The sequence below is a fragment of the Rhagoletis pomonella genome, unplaced genomic scaffold (genome assembly GCF_013731165.1).
Source record: "Rhagoletis pomonella isolate Grant_MI unplaced genomic scaffold, Rhpom_1.0 Rhpom_scaffold_00004, whole genome shotgun sequence".
NCBI lineage: Eukaryota > Metazoa > Arthropoda > Insecta > Diptera > Tephritidae > Rhagoletis > Rhagoletis pomonella.
The window spans coordinates 65,113,039-65,124,578 of NW_023458558.1; positions in this window are offsets into that span (position 1 = coordinate 65,113,039).

An 11,540-nucleotide genomic window follows, 5' to 3' on the forward strand; every position below is an offset into this window, starting at 1 on the left:
TACTGTAAGTAGTTGTTAAATGGACGAAGAATGCATTGTTTTTATAATTTTGAATTTATTTATACTGAAAAAATAGATTCCTTTAAATTGCCAAAGAATTGCGTAATATTTTTAAGCTATGTGATATTTCAGTTTTTAATTTCTTTTATGTCTGAATTGTAGCGTAAACAATAAAAAGTATTAAATAACAAAAAAAAATATTATTGGGGAACAAAACGGGAATGAAACAAAGAAAAGCTTTTCCTTATATCCTTTACGATATTTATTTGATGTCGGTGCCGGCTCGGAAAAATATTCTTTTTATAGTCTATTTTGAATTAAAAACGTATCACATTTTATCCTTATCGCTAGAAATATCAAAACAACCTTGCAAAATATTTCTTGCAATTATCGTAAATGAACCTTTGCACTGCCACAAACTGAATGACATATGTATGAATCATATTGCTATTGTTTCCTGAATAATTTGCGAGAGCTTTGCCGGGTTAAATCTCGCATTTCACTCGCATGCGTTATCATTTGCGAGTATTTGGTCCGCTGGGAAGCTTTCATTTTGCTTTGTGTGTATGTACAGTAGGGTGGTCCAAAAACAGTAAAGTCGGAATTGTAATGCTCTCCCCCCCTAGGATTGTTCTATATCGAGAAAAAGTATACCCTTATTTTTTTATTTTGGAATCAAAAAATATTTAGAGGTTGCTCAAAGCGGTCAAAGTTCACTATGTATTTTTATATGGGAAAAATATATTTTTTCGTAGAAATGGTATAGAATTCTTGAAAGTCAATATTTTTCGTTCGGAAAACTCTGGTTCGCTTAAGGGGACTTTCAATAATAATACCCAATTGTTTATTTAGCCATTTTTTAAAACTAACGATTTTTTATTGGTCGCCTCATTGCATTTTTCGGGGTTTTAAGTGGACCTATATATTATAGTTGCAATTACAAAATGGTTAAATAAGAAATTGGGTATTATTACTGGGAATCTCCTGCAGATAAACAGAGTCTTCTGGTAGAAAAATATTGATTTTTACTATTATGGAACAATTTCTACGAAAATTTGTTTTTCCCCATATAAAATACATGGAATAGTTTCGGCGCTTGAGAGACCACTTTTGATGTATATTTTTTTATTAGTACTCCTGTACTTCCTCTCTCATAATGATTTGAAGTCAATCCAACAACAATTATAACATCAGCAGACAAAAATGTAAATTAATGCAAATGTTACAGTTTTGCCCTCATATATTTTTAACAACTTTTTAACAATTTTCACCGAAAAAAGAACTACTAACACGATGTTCAGTACCCTTTTGCTCTATTTAGTTCCTGGATGCGATTTGGCATACCTAATTTGTATCTCTGTAAAAATGGTGACAGGTAATAAAATCAATGGAAATAAGGACAATTGACATCATTTCCCATCCTGGTGCGAAATAAAGTCAATTGACATTATTACCTTTTCAAAAGCGAAATAAATCCATCAACATTATTGCTCTTTCAAACATTAAATTTGCTTAGCTTCGCGGCGGCCCGCGAAGCAAGTGTGTCTCTTTTGAGCCCGGGCCATCGCAGCTGCGACAGAACTTATTGAAGGGCATTCCTATCCTTTCGGCATGTACCCCAACGGGCCAGTGCCCTGTGCACACTGCAGTAAGTTTGTATGCATTTGGTTTGTTCATTCCTAAGATAGCTTTGGTTTTGAGTGGGTCGTAGGACACCAGAACTGCCGGCCAATTCTGTAGGATCCTGTGCAGTTCCACCTCTGCCTGGCCTTCGAATGATAATTTTCGGTAATTTGTGTCTTAATCTCCCTGAGCGAGGCGCCCATGTCCCCCGCGTGGGACACATCCAGAGCGGAGCCGCTCCTTGCTAGTTAGTCCGCTGCCTCGTTTCCGTAGGTGCCCCTATGTCCCCGGGATCCATATTAGGGTAATTTCGTATTGATCAGAAATATAGGCCAGCTCTCTCCTACATTCATCCACTAGCTGAGATCTAACAGAGTTAGAAGAAAGTGCCTGAATAGCCGCTTGGCTATTCGAGAGGATGTTCACTTGCGTTCTCGCGGGTACATTGTCTCTGATGTACCTTACTGCCTTCTTAATAGCAAACGTTCCGGCCTGGAAAACGCTTGCATAGTCTGGTAGGCGGAAGGATAATTTTAGGTTATATTGCTCAATGAAGTCCCCAGCACCAACCCCGCATTCCATCCTTGGCCCATCCGTAAAGACAGCTAAGCCCTGCAAGTACCCGAAATCATCCTGATTCCAATCACTGCGGCTTGGGATTTTCGTGTGGGGTTTATGGTGAACTCAGGTATTCGACAGGATATAGTCAGTGGGCAGCGCTTCAATTTCAGGCGGTATTGCGTCTAGGATGGAACCGTGCCCGAACGGTCTAATAAGTCAAGCAGGACGTTCAAGACGTCCTTCGGACAGGATCTCATTGCGCCTGTTACGCTAGCGGCTGCTGACCTTTGAATTCCGCCTAGCTTTTTAACTACGTAATCCTTAATAAGGGCTGGCCACCAGACCAGCGCCCCATAAGAGATTATGGGTCGGACTATAGCTGTGTACATCCAGTGCACAATTCTTGGTTTCATACCCCATCTGTTGCCCAACATTCTCTTGGCTGCATAGAGAGCCACCGTGGCCTTCCGAGCACGCTCCTTAGTGTTTGGTTTCCAGTTCAGCTTGGGATCCAAAATGACTCCAAGGTATTTCACCTTCTTTGACAGATCCAGTTCCGTTCTTCGGAACCTTGGTTTATTAAAATTTGGTAATTTTGTTTTATTTGTGAAAAGCAAGCAAGCAAGTTTTATTGTGAAAAGTTACCTTCGAGTTTACGCTAAGAGAACAGCTTATGGCCCAGGATCTTTAAAGTCCTTTCCATAATTTCACTTATGACCGAAGGAAACTGACCCGATACCGTAAGCCACTGCTTTGATTCTCTGAGCGTCCAGCTTTGTTTAAGACCATGAGCCATAGTAACGGTGATAGCACTCCTCCCTGTGGGGTGCCTCTCACTGCATATACGGCCCTGCTTTGGTACCCCAATTCGGCATGTATTACTCTGCTGCTTAGCAGAGACACTATCCAAGCCCGGACACAGTGATCAATCCCTGTTTTCATAAGTGCCTCATGGATGGAATCTACACTGACATTATTAAAGGCCTCTCGATGTCTATAAAGGACGCCATTGTAAATTATATATAGTAGAGCGAACTTTCAATTGTACGTACCACTTCATGTAGGGCAGTCTTCGTTGACTTCCCTTTCAAGTACGCATGTATTCCTTGGTATCCTCGATGGATTCGCAAAATTCCCTCCAGGACGCCTCCTTGGCGTCGCGTATCGCTTTTTTGTATTTCTTTAGGTTCTCTCTGTATAGGTCCCATACCTTAATCCTGTAGCATTCGTTGAAGGATTTTCTTACTTGCTTCCGTAGCGATGTAAGGTTTTCATTCCACCAAGGTGTGCGCGCTTTCTTGCCATACCTCAGCGGACAAGCCTTCGTAAGGGCCTTTCCGAAGGCCTTATTCAGGCTGTGCGCTTTGGCGTCCAGCTCGCCCCTTGTAGGAATGTCTTCGACTGGTAGTTTCTTCATTTCTTTTCCAATAACCTTTTGAAATAAGTCCCAATCTATTTTACGAGGGTTTCTAGGGCTCAAAGAGTATTCGACGGTGGTCCGAGATCGTCTCTTCGTCGGATACTCTCCATTTATTGACCTTTAGACTCCCCTCGGTCAGCAGAGTTAGGTATAGGACCTCTTCCCAAACGCAAAAATCAGGGATACTAGGAAATATGAAGTTGGGGGTACTACCTCTATTACAAATCCTAAACGTAGAACCAATAATAAATTGAAGTAGGCACTCACCTCTTTCGTTGGTTTCCGAGCTTCCCTATAATGTATGTCGTGAATTCGCATCGCAGCCGAGTAACACTGAACTAGCTCCTGCTAGCCTTTGTAAAGTGACGACTTCCTGTGGCGGGCACGGCCTGTCGTGCGCCATGTATACTGATGATATAAGACAGCTTTGTTTATTCATCAACTCCAAGTTGACGACTGTAGTATCCGGTGAGCTGAAATTGGAACATAAGAAAGCTTTAATATGTTTTTTAACCGATACACACACTCGGGGTTTACCTGATATACTAGTGTAGAACAGGTTAAAGCGGGCGTCGGTGAGTCCCTTAACCTCTAGGTCCCTTACCCAAGGGGCAGCCTTAGAGTGCCTATGATTTGCCTGGACCACATTCATCGACTTTCTCGGCATTGGCCAGCACCTGGTTGGCACCTTCAGCGACTTTTTCGTCCGCGGTAACCTTGAGGTTCATAGCGCCCAACATCTGGTTGGCATCCTCGATATCAGCCTCTGGAATCGGCTCATTGGAGCGGAATATTTTAAGTTTCGCTGTTCTCACCCCGAACAGCAGCTTATTGTCCTTTTTTTTTGCAATGCTCAATACTTTCTTCGTTAAGCCTCAGAAGGTACGAAGAACTCTGCGCGCCCTCTAGAGGCTTTTCTGCACGGACTACCCAGTCACTCATGGGTATTTCTGGATTCTGCCGTTGAAGGAAGCGGATCAACTTGTCGCTGTCCATAGCCATCTTCGGGCAAATGCGGGCCCTGGGTTTCCTAGGTACCTCCTCAGCAGGGATTAGTTAGTTAGGCGTTGCCGAGCTGGGCTACGCACTTGCCGATGAATTCCCTAGAGAACTCATCTCTGCATTTGAAAATCCGGCAACCCCTCAGGGACTCACTGGAGTCAAATCCTGGAATAGGGTTGTCCGGATTTTCAAACAGGTATTCGCCCACCCGTTCAGGGAGTTTTGACTCGATCCCGACCCACCTCTCCTGAACGGGCTTACCGCTGCCTGTGGCTTCGTCGACAAGTGCGACCTGAAGGTGATCCCTGGCCACCTCACAGTACGTCGTTTCGCCAACGTTTCTTCTTGCTAGGGCGTGCTTTTTGTGTCCATCTGGTTCTGTTGTAGACTTCTTCTTAGGTCTACTTCGTTTAATTGCCACAGGCTTCTTGGTTGGATTTGAAGTAAGGTACCTCCTGTACTCCTCCACCACCTCATTACAACTGTGCGACTGTATTCTTCATCCTTGGGGTGTACAGTACCGGCCGCTGCATTCTTGTCAATCTTGTCAAGAATGAAGACAGCCCTGTTGTACCTCGACTCGAGCGCCACCCCCGAGGACTTGGTTTTCCTCCTTTCTTGCTTTGGAGTGCTCCCTGTAGCACTCAACGCTGCCTTTGAGGAAGATGGGGTATTGTCGTGATCGCTAGGCTTAGCGCTCACCGGTATTGTTATCGAGGAGCGTGCAGAGTCCAGACTGGAAGCCAGGAGCACGTCCTCCTCTGCGCTCGGATGTCTTCCGAGACATCTCTCCTCTCATCGAATTTTGTGTTTTGTTTTTTGTTTTTATTATTGTTTTTGTTCACTGTTTTTTTTTGTTCCCAGGAGTATGCTCGGAAGACGTGGTCCATACCGTGGTAAGGCACTTATACAACCGACCTTGCCCGGGCTTCGGAGGGGACCGTTAGCGACCAGTTCTTTAAGCACTAGTGGCCATTCATCCATCGGCACGGGTACCACTGGCTTAAAGTGCTTTCAAGAGGAGGGGGGAGAGTGGTCGGCAATATATAGGTGTGGTAATAAGTAAGGGGGGAGGAGGCGGTTAAAGTTGGGGAACGTCGGTGCGGGCGTCTGCGCATGGGAGCTGCAGCCCACGGCCGTCACACGAACTACGGGTGAGCAGCCGCAGACTCCAGTCCTATACCCAGTACCCCTCTTGGTTCATGGTGCTGTGCTCGGCACACCAGTATGACTGACATAGCATCACTTAAGCCCCATCCCCCGCGGCAAGGAGACCGACATGATGAGGTAAAAAAAAATGTTATCCCTAGATATTTCACATTTTTATATTTGTAAGTTATTGGAAGATTTATGCTGCATTTTGGCAACAACTTGTCTGCAGTAAAAACGCACATAATTTGTGTTTCAAAAGTGTGTAAACACTATCAATTAACTTACATGATCTCGGTTCCGATATTAAATAATAAAAAATTGTTTATACCCGCATTTTGGCACATTTGTTTGAATGTGCCATCTAGTAAATAGTGTCATCGTTCTCCTTAGCTGCTTTTAAATGATGTCGTCACAAATTGCTGGCGGAGACATGAATACAGTGTAAGAAAATTCCTTTTCTATAATTGTTTCCTTATAGAAAGGTTGTAAACATTCCGAATTCGTTCAAAATATGCTAATTTAAAACACAGAGTTCTTTCAGTGTTCCTCCGGAGTTTTTGGACATGGACTGTTTCTTCAATTTAAAAGTGTTAGATTTATTTTTGTGGAAACGTTTTGCAATTTGCACAAAAACTAATTTGTGATTTTAGAAACCATCTGGGACTTATGTATTACCTGTCATCACTGATATTGCTTCTGATTTCTAATTTATAATGGTGTAAATTCTTCTGTCAAGTGTTATATAAGGTAGCATTTATATCACCGATGACAGTTAAATCTTAAGTGGATCTTTATATCGGAATCTCATATTTGTGAAAAGTGTGCAGATAGAGGGTATTATTGAATATAAGGCCTCGATATGTAAAATATATGTGAAATATATAAAAAATGTATTTCAACGTATACAAAAAATAAATCTTCCTGCGTTCCTTTGGCTGAATGTCGTGTGCTTCTAGGTACGGTGATCCTAAGAAGCGAAGTCTGGTTCTGGTAAGGGCTTCACAGTGGCACATAATGTGCTCTGCTGTTTCCTGTTCTTCGTTACACAACCTGCACTGGTCAGAGTTGACAACTCCTATATTTGACAAGTGTTTCATTACCCTACAGTGGCCAGTAAGAAGGCCTGTAACAATTCTTACTTCATGCCTACTGAGGTGAAGGATTTCTTCGGTTAGCCTTGTTGATATAACCGGAATGAAGGACTTGGCCTGTCTGTTACCTTCCGTATTGGTCCAGTAATGTTGAGCTTCGTTCTTCATCCAGATATAGTAGTTCGGTATAACGGAGCTCCATGGCAGACCGGTAAAGGGTCCTGGGCCTATGAATCCCTGTGCAGCCGCTTTTCTGGCGAGAATATCTGCCACTTCATTGCCCATGACTCCACTGTGTCCCGGTACCCTTATGAGGTATACCCGGTTCCTTGAGGCGATCAGTATTAAAAGTTGAAGACAATCCCACACCAGCTTTGAGGTGACCTCGTGCGCTTTCAGAGCGAGGAGCGCCGCTCTGCTGTCCGAGTGCATATAGATGTGTTTTTTGGTTGCCCCACTTTCTACATACCGCTTCAGACAAAGTTCAATGGCGTGAATCTCGGCCTGAAAGACAGAGTTACCCTGCCTCATGCTGGTGAAAAGGAGCAGTCTCTAGACCGTAGACTCCCGCTCCGACGCCGTGGTCAGTCTTTGAGCCGTCAGTATACCAGATGTGGCTGTCCTTCCGGGGTTAAGGTCTCTCATTGTCCCAGTTATTCCTGTCAGGGAAAAATACCTTAAAGTTATGTGAGAAGTTAAACCTCGGTAGGCACAGGTCCACAAAACTTATGCGCAATCCATTTTCTTGTTCTATAACCCTGAGAGTGGAAGGGTGTACGTACTTCTTGTCCTCTACACTGTCCCCTGGGATGAGCCTTGCTGTAAGAAGCAGAGCCTCTTTCTTGATTACTATGTGTAGGGGAGGAAGGTCAAGAAGCACCTCGAGAGCCGCCGTTCGTGTTGTTCTCATCGCGCCAGTGATACCCACGCAGGCCAGTCTCTGTAGTTTGCTGAGCTTGGCCTGCATGGACTTCACTTCCAACTTCTTCTACCAGACGGGTGCAGCGTAGGTAAGGATGGGTTTGGAGACGGCATCATACATCGACCTCGCCAGTTTAGGTCTGATGCCCCAGTTCCGTTCCATAAGTTTCCGGCAGGTCCAGATAGAGGCCCTTGTCTTTTGAATAGTTTTATCTAGATGTGGATTCCATGAGAGCTTGTCATCAAGGATGACTCCTAGATATTTGACTTCTTTGGAGAAGTGTATCTTTTCACCTCGAAGGAAAGGTTCTACTAATTTGTCCCTTTTCGTTTTCCTGGAGAAAATGACTATGCTAGTCTTCTTTGTGTTAACGTTTAACCCTTTTTTACAACACCAATTGGCGACTATGTTCAGAGCATTCTGTAGGAGGTTAGAGATGGTATCTTCGAACCTACCCCTGAATAGGATGACAATGTCATCCGCATAGCCCTGAACGTCGAAGCCTTTTCACTAAGAAGGCAGAGTAGTTCATCCACTACGATGGACCATAGCAGAGGGGAGATCACTCCCCCCTGCGGGCAAACTTTCGTAGCTAAGAAACTAACCCTTTCCTGTCCTAGAGTGAATGTAATAATTCTGGATTGAAGGACGTTAGCTATCCAGCGACATGTGGTTTGATCAACCCATCTGCGCCGGACGCATTTGTCTATTAGAGAGTGTTCTGTGTTGTCGAAAGCGCCCTCCACATCCAAGAAACAACCCACCGCCACCTCTTTGTCCTCCAGGGACTTTTCAATTTTCCTTGTTATATTCTGAAGAGCGTGGATAGTAGATCTTCCTGGAAGATAGGCTATTGGTGTCTGTACAAAGGGTTCCTGGCAAGGAAACTATCCTTGATATGCCTGTCTACGATTCTTTCCATTATTTTTAGTAGGAAGGACGTAAGACTAATGGCGGGGCAGTCCCTTTTGGAGATGAGCTGGGAAAATGCCATCTGCTCCAGGTGCTTTAAAAGGCGCTGAGGCAGATATAGCCCATCGTATTCTATCCTCGTCGAACAGACCTTTGGCGATTCTCCAATCCTCTGCGCGTGGGCGTTTTATCCCAGTCTGCGTGTGGATTGTTCTGGTTGTGTTCAGTGGCAAACAGTCAGGAAAATGCACCTCGGCTAGCAAGTTAAGGGATTTCTGTGAAGGATCCATCGGGTCATTTAAGGAGCCCTAACTAGAACTTAGTATGAAGTTATGTACACATATAAAATTTTTCATGGAAAAGATGTGAGTTATTAGAAAATGCCTGTTGCCTCTCATACATATTAAAACTTTCATAATACATATGTATCTCTATACCTTTTCCACCAGTATTTCAGAAAAGCTCAAATGTATTTCAGAAAAGGGCAAATGTTTTCCAGAGAAGCTTATATGTGTTTCAGAAAAGACCAAATTTATTTCAGAAAAAACAAATAAAATTCAGAAAAACACAATTGTATTTCAATAAAGCTCAAATGATTTTCAGAAAAACACAAATGAATTTCAGAAAAGCACAACTGTATTTTAAAAATATTTTTCTGAAATACATTTGTGCTTTTCTGAAATACAAATGTCCTTTTCTGAAATACATTTGCATTTTTCTGAAAATCATTTGCACTTTTCTGAAATAAAATTGTATTTTTCCGAATTTTATTTGACTTTTTCTGAAATACATTGGCCCTTTTCTGAAATATATTTGAAGTTTTCTGAAATACATTTTAGTTTTTCTGAAATTCATTAGGCTTTTTCTGAAATACATTTGTGTTTTTCTGAAATCCTCAATCAAACAGTTTTAGGAAAATAGGCAATACTCTGTCAAAATGTTGTTCGATTCTGTCGGGTCCGTTTAGGCTGCAACCTGGCACATACATACATACATACATACTTCCACAAATATATAGTAGATATCTATCCTTCTCTTAGCGTAAAATAATTTTTGGGGATATCTCGGCCACAAGGCCACCTATTGTATAGTGTAAGTTTTAAGTCCTAATATTTATTTTCAATTGGCTAACATATGTTCTAGATATGAGCCAAATCGGCAAGTAAATAAAATTTTTAGGAATATCCTGACCCCAGCGATACCCAGCGATAAAATTTTTTAGTCAAAATATTTCCCTTCAAGGTGCTGACATATGTTCCAAATATGAACGAATTCAAATCCAGCGGTTTAGGAGTTCAGTGACATTCAATATACGGAATACAAAAAATTTCAAATTGTTTTAAATCGAAAAACCTTCCACACAGAAGGTCCAAAAATGTACTTTTCACAGAATAGAAAACGGTTCAGCCGTTTGGTCAGGCATCGCCTTCATACGAAGGCATTTCATGTTTATATATATAGAAGAAAGAAAGAAGATACGTCTCCATATAGAAAAGCCAAGCTGTTAATATATACATAAGTGCATCAAGTACGAACATAACGGTGGTTTTTAAATAAAATAAAAATGGAACGTTCAGAAACTATACGGAACCCATTTTTATGTTGTACTCGACCATAGATACAACCTACACTAGGTTTTGTTTCGGGTGTATTTGATGGTATTTTTTTATAGCACCGTGTTATTATTAATTAATTAACCAATACATTGTCCATGTGGGTTGAAAGATCATACAGTTACTCATTGCATCTATTTCAGTAGTCGCTGTCCGCGCATGTTTCTGCGCAATAAAATGGACAGGCATGGTGAGAGATTTGGGGAGCGTAATTTTTGTTCGTCGAAATGGGGTCTGGTTTTCAATTTTATGCCGAGTACAAAGCAAGAATTAGTTCTCGCTCTTTCTATAAGCTAATATTATGGGTGGTGTTTATGCTGAGTCAACCAAGGTAAACAAAGTCCTTCATTACGAGTTTGTAGCATGCAAAATTCGTTATATACATATGTTTCATAGTTTCCATCCGTTTTTTTTTAATTTATTCTTTCCCCGTCCCCTGATATTAATCCGGCCTTAGTCTTAAATAAATCTCCACTACTTATTTTGCGAAGTGCGCCCACGAGCTCCATTATTAGTTATAAGTTATGGGTCTTATAAACACATATGTATGTAGGTATATATGCATTTTAGCTTAAAACAGCTGTCAGGCAATACGAGAGTAAGGCAAATATCACGCGACCGAAAACATAAAATCGTGCCAAATGTGGGAACCTATAGAACCAGAGAAAAAATGCACACACTAACAACTAAACAAAAATAAGAACGAGCTGTGATTTATGCTACAGCCGGCAAAAGCCATGTGGCAATAAATGTAGGTGTTTCGTTTTTTCTTTTGTTTTTTGTTTCTGCAGCTATTATTACCACAAACAAAATTAAGCTCACTTTTGGCTCTATTTGCGTTCATTCATGGCAAAATTGTGGCTGCGGTGGCGACTGCGGCTGTGGCATGCAGCATGCGCGAGTATTTATTTATTTATTGTAGAAACTCTTAAAATTTATTTTATTTTTAACAAGCAGGTAAACCGTATATGCCACAAAGCTGTTGCATGTTGGTTGTGCGGCATGTAGCAGCGTGCCTATAAAACTACACGCTTCTTAAAAATGCATGTATGTACGTATGTTTGCATGTATGTATGTATGCAAGTTACGATAAGCATGCCACAGCGCGGAAAGCAAACAATTGAATTGGATGTCATAATTTCGGTCGGCATTTTTATAACTTTTTTTATGGGTATACATATGTACATATGTACATGCATGGTAGGCATGTATTTAGTTATACACCTAAACGTTCTCACGTTTTT